At 35.1% G+C, this 13,903-nt stretch overlaps 1 non-coding gene across 1 annotated transcript; it reads left to right on the top strand.

Annotated features, from left to right (window-relative positions):
- The first annotated feature begins 245 nt into the window (after positions 1 to 245).
- TRNAV-UAC (transfer RNA valine (anticodon UAC)) lies at positions 246 to 317 on the top strand. The gene has a single exon. It is a non-coding gene; the product is annotated as a tRNA-Val (tRNA).
- Positions 318 to 13,903: the final 13,586 nt, after the last annotated feature.

Genomic DNA, 13,903 nt, shown 5'->3' with positions numbered 1-13,903 from the left:
TTGTTAGTAACAAGTTGGACACCATTTTTAAATTTAAAATCCATTAACCCAGTTCCCTTCTCCTCTAGTTGATTTAAGTTTGACAAACTAGAATTATTTTTTGAAATAAAAGGAGCCTTTAAACTACCAGCTTGATTGGATGTTGCCTTGTTGCCCCCATTTCAAGAAATATAGGTCCATAACCTTTTTGGGTGCTATATTGAGAATGAAATGAAACAAATAATAATTTATTATGTATTCTTTAAAGGGCAGTAGCTCAATGGAAGAGCACCTGCTTTACAAGCAGGGGGATGGTGGTTCGATTCCATCGTGCCCTATTATGACCAAGTACACTACCAAATATGTGACTAAATATGCTATTGAATATGCTACTAAATATGTGACCATATATACTATTACATATGCTACTAAATACACTATCAAATATGTGCCAAATATGTGACTAAATATGCTATTGAATATGCTACTCAATATGTGACCAAATATACTATTAAATATGCTACTAAATAGACTACCAAATATGTGAGTAAATATACTAAATATGTGATTAAATATGCTACTAAATCGATGATTAAAATCAGTGATCAAATAGTTTAGTAGTAAATTTAGTAGTGTTATAAATGACTGGATATTAACTACTATTAGTCACATGACTGATTTTAGTCGTATATATACAAATTTTTGTAGTTTTTTTAATCACATATTGATTTTTTGTATTAGTGAAAGTTAAGAAACAATGAGAACTTTCATAATTGAGATTATAATACAAAATATAGCTGTCATTATTGTCAAGAATATGGACATGATCATGAGAATTGCATTAGGACACACTTCAGTGGTAACTACAAAGGTGGTTGAGTCAAACTGCATGTTTTAGTTGTTTTAAGATTAGTCACATTATTAAGCATTGTCCAAATAGGTCAAAGGCACCAAGTTGTGAATTTGATAAAGAAAAAGGCAAGGCAGATGTTGAACACATCAGAGATGAGATGAGCAAGACATGGAAAAAGAAGGATGATTGCAGCACATCAAATGGAGAAGGGATCACTTCACCCAATGTGTCAGGTGATCACACCTCATCAAAATAGGCAATCAAGAGGTATGTAGAACTAATATTCAAGTGTTATATCATACATCAGTTCCAAAGAAGATAGTACTGAAAAGACTACATTAGCATGAATAAAGATGCAAGATGTTGTTGAAAATTCAAATTAAATCTTTAAGTTTTTTCATGTTGTTGTCGAGTATGAAATGTTTCTTATGTATGTCGAGTGGAATGTTAGTTGATGTCAAGCTACCAAACTATCTAGTTGATGCCAAGCTCATAGTAGCTTTTGAGTGATGGAAATATCAATGGATACCAAGTGATTCTAAAATTGGTTGATGCTGAGCTTATAGTTGTGTAAGCACTCAACATTAAATGCAAGGTTTTCAAAGGGTATATGATTGATTTCTGCTCATTTTTCATCATTTCAAATTTGAGCAAGAGCAAGTGGGGCAAAAGGAAATTCAGAAGCCTATTCAAAGTGTTTGCAGAGATTTTAGCAATGATCTCACACAAGCTTATCAAATTTCAGAAGGTATTTATCATAAGCTGAGCTACGCAGTTTACTTTTGCATAGACCCTAATTTGACAATATGGCATCTAGTTCAAAAAATGTTGAAGGGAAGGAGGTTTTGAATTTTTAGCTTGTCAGTAATGAAGTTAAGCAACCCATATTTAAAGTCATTCCTGACATCACCTATAAACAAGATCCTTTTGGCACATTGTCAATGATCCTGCCAAACGTAAATATGGTGCAAGACGTGAGGAAGTATTACAATTGCAAAATAGGAGGTATAGGAGACATGGTGGTAAGAGATGCGTATAAAAGATTGTGTGAGAATGGTGTTTTGAAGGAGGAATACAAAATCACTGAGAAAAAGGATTTGATATGAGCCCTAGATTTTTTGAATGTGTTTAAAACTGAGTGGATAAGAATAGTACTAAGTAAAATTCATGATGGTTCTTTATGGCTAGAGGGAGGACCTATCAATATCACCAAGAGAATAATTCATAGGGTTACTAGCTATCCAACCCTAAATCGGACAAAGACACTCAGAAGTGACTCTAAGGAAGTAATTGAGAAGAACACTGGAGCATTTTGGAATAAGAGAGGTATGACTATAAATACCATCACTGATCCACTACTAAACTTTTTTGTAAGGGTAATATCACACAAATTCTATCAATCTGGTAGATTGAATAGTGTACCCTGCATAGTTATGGATGTTGGTTACAAGATTGTAAAGAAAGATCATACATGTGATTTGGCAAACCTACAATTACAACTTATGGAGAATCTTGGAGCTATCAGGAAAACCAAGAGTGCACAATGCAAGTTTGGCTCAATACTGGTTTGCATATTCTTTTATGTACAGAATGCATTTCCCTCTTTTGATATTATAGGATGGAGGACCAATAGGTCAATTGCAGTGTAGATCAATGAGTTCATTGAGCAAATGGGAGAAAACTTTAAAACCTTGATGACAAGTTATTTTGAAGATTTTAAGAAATCAATGAAGGAAAGAATGAGGATACCAGTTTATTTGGTTGAACAACACTATAATGACATATGTTTCATTATTGATGTTGATTACACTTTTGTGCAAGCTGCCACACCAAGGGTAAGATGGTTAAGACCACCTGGGTATGAAATTAATGTTGATGAAGCCTCAGTAGCCACCACAACACTACTAGCAAAGGAAATAGATAAAAGTGTAAAGATATTTGGCAACTATGAGATGGTAAAATCAAAGATTGCTATGGAGTTGAAAACTGCCTCCACACTCAAGAAGAAAGATAAGCTACTTAAGAATCTGAAAGCAAAATTTGGAGAAGGTGCAGAGGAGGAGGAAGAAGAAGAAGAAGAGGATGAAGAAGAAGAACAAGCACAATAACCTCTTGCATTGACCCAAGGCATAGGAGAAGACAAGAAAGAGGAGGAAACTGAAGGTGTCAAGGGAGAAGAAGCCAAGGAAGCACCTAGTCCTACCTAGCCAAAGAAGAGGAAAGCTAAGGCACAGCCAGTGGCAAGGGCAAAGAAGATTGTTAAACCTAGCCTAGCCAAGCCCACTGCTCCTACCACTAGAGCCAAAAAATGTGCTACAACTCAAAAGGCCAAGGAAAAGACCAAGAAAATAGAGCAAGGTGGCCAAGAGTAGAAAAGACAAAGAAGAAAATATGTGGCACAGCCAGATTCTGATGAAGAAAGGACAAAATCGGATGAAAATAACCAATTTAAAGTGCTAAGTCACAATACCCTATTTGATCTTGAAATTTTATGTGAAAATATCAAAAGCAATGTAGATTTATCTAGTTTGAAACATATTGATTTTGATAAACTTGGAAAAGAAGAGAAAAATCAAGTGGAAGAGGAATTATATGCCATAATGTCAAAAGTTAAGAACACTCCACTAGAATTTGCCAACAATATACCAAAAGGTTTATATGATATTGTTGAGAAAAAATGGCATTACTATCTAAATTTAGAAAAACAGATCAGAGAAACAACATTAGTTCAAGTGATGCCAGAGTTGACAAAGGGACAAATTGCTAAGGTTGTCAAGAGATATGTAGTTAGGTTTACACCTAAATATAGAGCCTTCAACATTCTTCATAATAAAATTGAAGATGTGGTCAAGAAATGAACTCAAATACGGAAACTTATCTATGGGTTGACCACTATGAAATAAGGAGAACCTGACCCTTCAAAGGGTAAACAAGATGATAAGGATGATAATAAACAAGATCATAAAGATGATGACAATGATGATGACAAGCAAGATGATGATAAGAAAGATGATGGTAAAGACAATACAGTTGGAGGAGAGACAAAAAAATAAAATGATGAGAAGGCAATAGCTGAGCAGCAGCAAGATGAACAGAGTATGCAGGACACACAAATGCCTAATGTCAGTCCCCTCATGACACAAGTGTAACAACTGAAACTATAATTGTAAAGGATGTTTCTGATGCTTCACCTCAGAACATCAATCCACTTAATATAGAAGACTTCAAGAAGATTCTAGACCAATCTACACTCCAAGCTAAACTGTATGAAAATCCAATTTTGGTTAGTGTAGAAGAATTGCAAAAGGTAGTAACTGAGGTCACAGGGGAACAGGTGAATCCATAGGAACCACCTTCTTTCATCCCTTTAGTTACTAATGTACAAGCTTCAGTTCAAACAATAGTAGATACATCTACTAGGTTGATACAAGTGTTAAAGTTAATACTATTAAGAAAAAGCAAGCAGAAGAGAAAGATATTGTGGGTCAACAACAAAAAATAGGACAAATAGATTCATCTATACCTAAAGCACAGGAACAAGGTGCTATTTAGGTCATAGTGATAGATTAAGGCAAGCTTGAAGAGCATAAGTTAACACCTAAGGTGAAGGAACAAGAAGCCATTCAAGTGATGGTAGCATTGCCAACATCTAGCACTTCTCCTACACAAGCTCTTTAGAAGCTGAGCACAGAAGTTATTCCATTATAAATCTCAGTGCCAAGCCCCAACTCATCAAAGGTAGAAAAGGTAATTCACTATAGAGACATCAGCCTTGATGAAGAAATTATGATTCCAAAATTTGAATATGACATTGGAGCAAATAGGCATTTTGCAACAAGCCTTAAAGAGGAAAAAACATCAAGAAATGCTTAGGAGAGAACACAAGCAAAAGCAAGCACTCCAAGATATAAAAGACATCTTTTTAGATGCATTCAACCTATCAACTCCTGAAGAGACTAAGCCACTATTAGAACAACTAACATATATAGTGGAAAAGGTCAGTAATGAAGACCTTGATATAAGTGCAAAACTTTTAGAATGGTCTGAGAAGAAGTTTCAAGGAAAGATGAATGAGAAAATATTTAGTGAAATAACACTAACTCAAGTTGCATTGGTAACTAAAGTTGAATAGGTGAAGAAGGTACTTGAGAATATATTCTCACTATACACAAAGCTATGTGATCCTACACTCTTCACTCAAGAGATCAAGAGTCATATTTTGAGTCTAGAGAGAAACCTCAACATATTAGGTACTAAGCTACCTTAGAACCCATCTCAAAGTGAGAAGCATTTCAGAACATTAGTTTAGACACAAAGTCAATTAGTTTTACTGACAGTATATGAGGCTAGCATAAGAGCCAAAATGACATGTATGTAGGAATCCCTTACCTCGCACATGGAGATACTACAAAAGGAACTAGGTTATGTCGAGACTACTAAAGAAAGACCCCAATATTTCTACTTTAGATGGCCTAGTGCACCTCGTTGCTGAGCTTGCAATCCAAATCAAGTTATTGGATGTTGCATGTGACAATTGGGATGTAGCCCTCAAGATCATAATGGATGTTCATAAATCCTTTTTGGACAAACACACTATACGTGTATAGCCCATTTGACATAAGTGTCAAAAAGGGGGAGAATAAAGAAAGAGGGAGATATAACAATGAAATAACAATAAATGTGGAAGAATAAAGAATGGGGGAGATTCATTTTGGAGAGAATAGATACAAATATCAACTAAGATAGAGCATATCATATGAAAGAGTATCAGATATAGTGCATTGAAGTCAAAGGGGGCACAGGTTTTGGATACATTAACTTAGGGGGAGTTATCAATTTTGAGGTATATAGGTTATTGCATAATTTTGGAAATTTTGAAATTTTGTATATAATCTGACTCATGGATATGTTATGCTCAAGAATATTCAAGTTGATTATGTATATTCAAGTTTTTTTGACACTCGTGTCAAAGGGGGAGATTGTTGATCTCAGATTGGTTTTGACAAGTGAGTGTCAACACACTTAATCCATTTACTCAGTTCATGTTGAGCACAACATGTAAATATTAGACCATGTCGAGTTGTAATAAGTGTCGAGTCACTGATGTGCTGAGTCACTCAAGTGTTGAGCAAATAGACCATGTCGAGTGATTCAGGAGCCAAGTAAATAGTGGACGCCGAGTAATGCAAGTGCAAAGTCACAGTATACAGAACAGTGCATGTCGAGCATCAAAGACTTCATATGCCAAGTGACACAATTTTTACATATTTGTTTGTAATGGCACAAATAACTATGTAAACCATTTTTTAGCCGACTTAATGATAGATTGTGATCTTTTGAAGATAAGGACAAATCTATATTTGGAGTCCCTGTGCAATTACATGCACAAATCAGAAAAAGGGAAGGTTTAAGCAGCAAAATAGATGAATCTCAGCCGTAGATTCATACCTAACCCTAAGCCACCTAAGTATTCTTAAGGAGGATGAAGCACTAAACTCTTTACAATGGGTGAGTGATTGAATTGGAGGAGCAAACAAGATAGTTTTCATGCAAAGCATTCAAGGTGACTTAGAAGTAAGAGTGAATTGCAAAACCAGTTAGAGAAGAATAGAGGATAGAGAGCAAGATACAACATTGGAGACATCTAATCATGAAGGATCAAAAGGACATTGTGTAGAGGTGATTTGTTATCACGAAAGCAAGTGTTAATCGCAGGATCTATGTTGAGACATTTTAATAGGTGATTTCAGTTAAATCTCTTAATAGAGTAGTCCTAACAGGTTGTATGAAATCCTTTAATAGGGTGCTTACTTAATTATAAGTTGAAGTACTCTAACTAGGCACACTTCTAATAGGGTGTTGAAATCTTCTAACAAGGTGAGACCTAATAGTCCTTGTAAGCCTTTAACAAGGCAGATCGTTCATAGGGTAGACCATGATTCATGGTCAAATCATTGTAACCTTCATTGGATACACTTTATAGCTGTAGTAGTGAAGATTTTTGAGTGTCATCCCCACCCCAATTTTACCTTCTCACTTGGAGGCTTTATGGGTAATCATAGCTGGTGTTATGTGTGTGATTGATTACATGTTTGCATGATTTAGACGCACATGATTTACGTGTTATTTCAGCTTATTTGCTAATGCATGTGATGAATGAATGGTAAAAGTTTTATGGGTCCAAGTTTAAACTCTTGATTCACCCCCTCCCGCAGAAGTTTTACTCTTCCCACTTGTAATTCCAACAATTTTGAATAATAGTACAGGGAGGAAGCAAAGGATCCTAAAGTTTGGTCAAAGGTTTGTCTTCAAAACATGGCCAAATTAGAAAAGGAGGCCACCACAATATGTCATGTACTTGAACCTACGTTTCATTTTTTTGATAGTAGGAAACACTAGTCCCTTCATAATCGACTCGCACTATGTGTTCTATATGACATGCAACGCTTAATGGAGAAAGTAGGTAGCATTTATAATTTCACAATTTATAATCCTTGTTGAAAATTACAATACGCAAAAGTCAAACTTCATTGGCTACATCTGTAGCTAGGTTTATATATGATACCTACTTATTTGAATTTTGAATTTTATTTTCAAAATACTTTGGTTAAATTATAGTTTATACATGAATATTTCAGTTACTATTTCCAAATGCCAAGTTCACCTTTTCATTTTAATATTTTATGATATTTCATGCTTTTTTATTGGTCAATTTGTAGACCATTCTAGTCATTTTCTATTGTTCATGCTCATTAAACATCTTGATCACAAGAATGTTGTAATGCTAATGAATGTTTTTAGAAACTCTGGCCAATTTTGACACTTCAAATTCTTAGATATTTGTAGGGATTGTGGTGAATTCCTCATTGAATTGGTGATTAGCCAAGAATAATATTAGAATGCTATAGGACTATCACACTTTACATAATATTGTAAACATTTACTTGGCAACACTAACCTCAATGACCTATTATTATTTAGTGCATTGGAAGACAAACATTGTCATATTTATTTAAAACCTGACAACTGGCATGCTTCCATGGAAGAATGGCATCTAATCTGGTGACAGTTACTCAACGGTGTGACTATAACTTTGCGAATAAGGTTGAGCTTGATTCTTCCTTCATCGTAGAATAAACTCATTGATTACCTTTTTTTCCCAGAAAGAACTAAATTTTTTAATGTTCTTTATATTAATTAATTCATAAACACTTCATAAGAGGGTCTATTCATATATTTCCCAGCCTCATGGTTATCCATCTTGTGCCTAGGTTACTCTGTGATCTTGCCTACTATTGTCTACTTTTGGAGAATAGTCATTATCTCAAGAAAGAGCGGAAAACTCTTGAAATAGTCGAGCTTGTATTGACAAACATCTACAGACATTATTTCAAACTCCACAAAACCTACCATCATAGAAGAGGCATCTCTCTAAATAAATATGATCTTCCTCTTAACTAGGCTCTAATACCATGTTAAAGATCTCATTTAAGATCAGAGTTCTTATTATTATTCAAGTCTAAAATCACCAAAATCAGAAAATATTAATAGATTTTGATATCTCTCTTAGCTCTAAGAAATTGCTATGAGTATGTTATGAAGGAGACATGTCATGAAAGGAAATGTCTCCAAAATGTGGAGCCATGTCCATTCACAACATGGCTTCACTATTAACTAATCAAATCATAACAATGGCCCAGATCAAATTAGGTAACTTTAACCAATATTATTATAAGCTTATGTCATTGATATGTATAGAAGAAGAATGGATAATGTACCCAATCCCTTTCATATATCAATGTTATTATATTTGATCCTTTCTTAACCAATTCTCTGCATGAATATGAGATCATTACTCAATCTGTTACAAATAAAGGATAGTAATCAGTAATATTTTGATCCCCTCCCAAACTACATTTATGGGACTTGTCTGAAAAATAAATGTGGTTGAAGCTCTATTAGAACATAAAAGAATTTTAAACACAAATACACAAATAATTATATAACACAACACAACTCTATTACAACAGAAAAGAATCTTTTTTATTCCTTGCTCAACCAACATAATTTTCTAGAATTTTCTAGGCACATATTGGAGAAGACTAAACAAAGAGTGGTGCTTTTCCTACTTTTTTGTACAACATATATGTATAAGCTTGAAGAAGAGATGCCCAACATTGTACTTGTGCCCTTTCCATATGATAATTTTGACATTTTCAGTCCTTGGGATACCTCTTTCTCCATTGGCTAAGTATTGAAATAAGAGTATTGCATTCTGATATTTAGTTATTGTGCTAGCCTCTGATATCTCTAGAAATAATGATTCTTTGGTGACTAACATATACCAAACTGATCACAAAAATAATGGATTTGATACCACTATGATGCAAAGGGGATTGTGGTTTAACTAACCAAACACATGTTTCTTAACAAAATGTATGCAAGAAAACCTAACCTGTCAGGAGCACGCATAAACAAGCAAACGTTAGTTGTACATGTATATCAAATATCTAAAAGAAAGAAAAATACAACTAATCCTATGCTTGAGTTTTAAAACTTGGTGCAACCGAAAAGAAAAGTCATCATACAACCCCAAAGCAACTCAACAAGGGCGCACATAAGAGGCCTTGTTGGTGTGTTCAAGATGAGAGATGTGGATGTGCTCTCCTCAAACACAACTATGAATGAATCCTTTTAAATCATTCAAATGAATGCAAGAATGCATGTGTGAAAACTATGCTAAGAGGTATGTGAAATACCTTCAAGAAATGGCTACGAGTAAGCCAACCTCAAAAGATTCCATAGATGTGAATGGAGATGAGATGCAATGAAGAAAGAAACCTAATAATGTTATGCTACCATGAAACTATGTAAAATCTAGAAAATGAAACAATGCAAACAATTAACAAGGGTTAGCTCTAAGCATGAAAATCTCTAAAAGCTCTAAAACTAAACTAGCATGATAATAATGCAAGGGAGGAGATGAGAAATTATTGAGACAAGGGCTCTATTTATAGGCTTGAGAGAGGCCTCAGGGATGTGGCATCTATGTGACATCCACATAGGTGCCACAAGAGAGACACATGGGCTAAGGAGACAAGTCATTCAATGATCAACATAAGCCTTTTTGGTGATAGAGATGGCTCAAGGTTTGCTCACACATGTGTGAGCAACCTTGGAGAAAGGAAAGGGGGACAAGTGTGTAAGAGTGTAAGAGACTTTTTGGATAAAATAATAAAAGGGAGACTTTCTTGGATTTTGAGTTTCTCACACGTGTGAGAAAATACTTAGGGACTAAATGATGCTTAAGAAAGTGTTTAGGATAATTAAGTGGGATTAACTAGTGGGTAGACTTAGAAGGATGACAGTGATGGGTGGTAGACTAGGTTTTAGGTGGGATTAAGACTAGACTAAATAAGATTTAATTTTATCATAGGATTATAGAATTTAATAAAGTGGAGGGAATTAAATAAATTGAAATTTATTTAAAAGGGGATTTATGGAGCACTGTGCATTAAATAAATTTAACACATTAGGGGGAGTATTCAAATTATATTTAAATGCATTAGGGAAGTGAACCTATTTAATTAAACAAGTAGAAGAATATGACAAATACAAAAGAAATATTAATAAATTAATATAGTGTTTAGGACAATTTTAAGTGTCTACATTTTGTCCCTCTTTGATGTGGTGTCAAGACAACAAGGGACGAGGGTGCCCCCTTGAGGAAATGGGGTGCAAAAGGAATATATTTTGCCCCATTTTCTTGAAAATAGACACATGAAGGAAAAGGGAAAGAGAAAAGGCTTAAGAGATGACCTTGCATGACTTGTCGGTAAGATCAAAATGAAGCAAGGTGAATTGGATAATGATATAACTAGATAATGAATATAAATGCATTGTAACTATATGATACCGAGGGATTCAATTGTGTTCATATGGGAGAGCACACCCTAGTTTGATATTGCAAGAGGAGCTATGCATCAAATGCTATAGCAACATGGATGACAAAGTTCCTTTGCGTGGACCAGACTCTCAACACAATAGAGACTTTAGGAACATAGATGTAAGTTTCATAGTCATGATGAAACAAATGACATATATGCACTAGAGAGGTCTAGGCACACCCAAAGTCTTTTCAAGGATCTTGGTGGAAATTGTGCTAACCTGTTGCCCCCCATGAGCAATGCATAACTATAACTGGAGACTGTCAAAGATGTTTTAAAGAATCATGAAAATAGATCATACTACAAAATGACACGTTTAATCAAGTTAAGCCATGAAAATGATACCAAGATATTGAAGACTGAGGCACTGAGGCACATTTGGGAAGGTTGTCGCTGACACACAAAGATAAAATCAACAAAAAGACCTCATGACCAAGTAGTCATTCAATTCATAGTTCTTGCCATGAACATTATTCGAATGGTGAATCTGTAAAGTTTGTGTAGGAAGGATTCATCCTGTAAGGCAAAAATTGATTGTTTGATTGAATTATATTGAAATGTTTGTGATTGTTTGCTAGTAATTATGTGAAAGGAATGGGTTCTCAAATCATGTAGTCTCAGTGTGAATTTGTGTAAGTTTTTTTTGCAATCACTATTTTGATAAGCTCAGTTTGATGGGGTGAAGCTCAATGTCCTGAGATCATATGTTGAATACAAGAATTTAGATAAGTTATGATAAGATGATGGATGAATTGAATTGGAATGGAAGGAGAATGCAAGAGAGCAAGTGATAAATGTTCTCTAGAGGAAAGTTTTCTTAATGGAAGACTACAAATTTGATGAAGGTATATGAAAATAAATGGAAAAATGAAGGAATTGATTATGGAAATTGATTTGTATGAGATGATTAGAAGAAGGGAATATGATTAGATTAGAGGAGAAATGAATTGATTGAATTGATGAAAAGGACTAGATTGGGACCATTGACAAGGGAGATCCAAGGAATGGTAAATCGATGAGATGGTGGGGATATCTAAATGGTGGAACAATATGGGGGACCAAAGGGTCCAATATAGGAAAATTGGGAGCCAAGGACCATGTTTCAAAGGAGTTACCAAAAATGTCCTATACGAAGGGTAGGAAAAATGGAAGGAAATATGGTGGGAAAGGATGAATGAATATGGAAAGATGGTGCAAAAGTTATTGTATGGAGGAAGTTAAGGCATGTATTCTTCCAAAGCATGTATGAACATTTTGTTATCATGCCTCTAGTATTGATCATGAGCATAGGCATGAAAGTGGAAGGAGTATGGGATATGGGAGGGAGGGTATGAAAGTGGAAGAGATATGAATACAGTTGATGAAAGCAAGGGTATAAATATGATAGGGATAATGGTATGAAGGAAATGGATGAAGTGTGGAACATGAAATGGAGGAAAGGCATGGGAGGGAATGGAAGTATGTAGGATTATGTATGGATTATGAGCCAAGGATAGGTTGAGCATATGGATGGATGGAAGGTAAAGGAGAGTCAAGATCAAAGATGGAAAAGGAGGATGAACGGTATATGGAAGTATGGTAAGACAATGGGATATGGATGAAGCTTGCCCCCAGTATAGAGTGCACATGGAAGGATAAGTGAATGGTTGAATATATGAATTGAAAGGCATCGGATACAAAGGGAGGACTCAAGCATCAAGATACATGGATGGTATCCCTTTTTATTTCTCTTTCTTCTTTTCAAGGAATTTTTACTATTTTCTCATAGATGTTGGTAGGAAACTGAAAAGAACGATGAAATGGATTAGAAAATGAAGGTCAAGGACTTATGACAAAGTTTGGATTAAGGGGGTGGAGTGATTTGGAGGAAGAAATGGTTGATAGATGCTAGGTTGGAAGAATTGTGAATGAGTGGATGAAGGAGGTGGAAAGATATTCATTGACACAAACCTTGAAGAGTGATGGAAAAGAGGAAATATTGGAGGATATGTAGGAGAAAGTTTGACTTTTGGGACATACGGACCCAAAATGGATGAAGGAGATGATGGATTTAGGATGGTGGATTTGGATACATAAGGACCCAAAATAGAGTTGGTAAATGGAAGTTTTGAGGATTTATGGATGAGGGAAGCCTTTGGATTAGCAAAATTGGATGTCATGTTGGACTTTTCTTTGAGACTCATTGCTAGTTTGAGTAGCTTTGGAATCCACATGATTTTTGCATTTTTTATTTTCAGCCTTTGCGGCCTTTGAATTTTTTTCTTTGTTTTGGATCATATTTTTCTTTTCTTGAACATGTCTTTTAGAGGAGAAATGTCGATCCTTGAATTTTTGCATATTTTTGGCTTGATTCACTTTATCTTTGGCATCAAATTTGCTTCTATTGGCCATGGTACGGGTGTATGAGGATAAATGGTATGGAGAGCTTATGGATGAAATTAGGGATGGTGAACATTTAAAGTAATTAAAGGATGTGTTCCTTTGTTGATCTTTATTAGGAGCATGAGGGGATGAAGTGGAAGAATTGGATATTGTGGATGGATGTATGTAAGGACCCAAAATGGATGGAATGGATGAAGGGTTTTTGTTTGGAACATAAGGACCAAGAATGAATGGTAATGGGGATGGAAGAGGATTATTGATATAAGGTCCTGAAATGGATTTAGAATATGGATGATGGGAACATTTAGGTTTAGATGGAAGAATTTTGGATTTGGAAGGAGTTGAAGGTGTACCAACATCTTGAGACATTATTTCTTCAATGGGATACTTATTATTTTCAATACAAGATGCGAGTCCATGTATATCAGGTTCATGAGTGGATTGGATAGGTGTGATAGGATCATGTGGAGAATTAGGATCATGGGGGGGGGATTATGAGGGATAACATGATCTTTAGATGGACTAGGATCATGAAATGCAAATGAAGGGGTGCTTTGATCTTGACTTATAAGAGGATTATGTGGTTGAATGATTAGATCATGAGATGGAATATAATCATAGAATGGAGTGGAGGGAATGGAACCATAAGATGAAGGATCAATGAATATAGCTCTAGAGATGGAGGGTAATCAACAATACGGTACATGGAATGTCTTGATCTTGATTAGGAAGGGGATCATGA

Source organism: Cupressus sempervirens, chromosome 7 (genome assembly GCF_028749045.1).
Source record: "Cupressus sempervirens isolate cs-2001-9-10 chromosome 7, ASM2874904v1, whole genome shotgun sequence".
Classification (NCBI taxonomy): Eukaryota; Viridiplantae; Streptophyta; class Pinopsida; order Cupressales; family Cupressaceae; genus Cupressus; species Cupressus sempervirens.
This window is presented reverse-complemented; position numbering and strand designations above follow the sequence as displayed.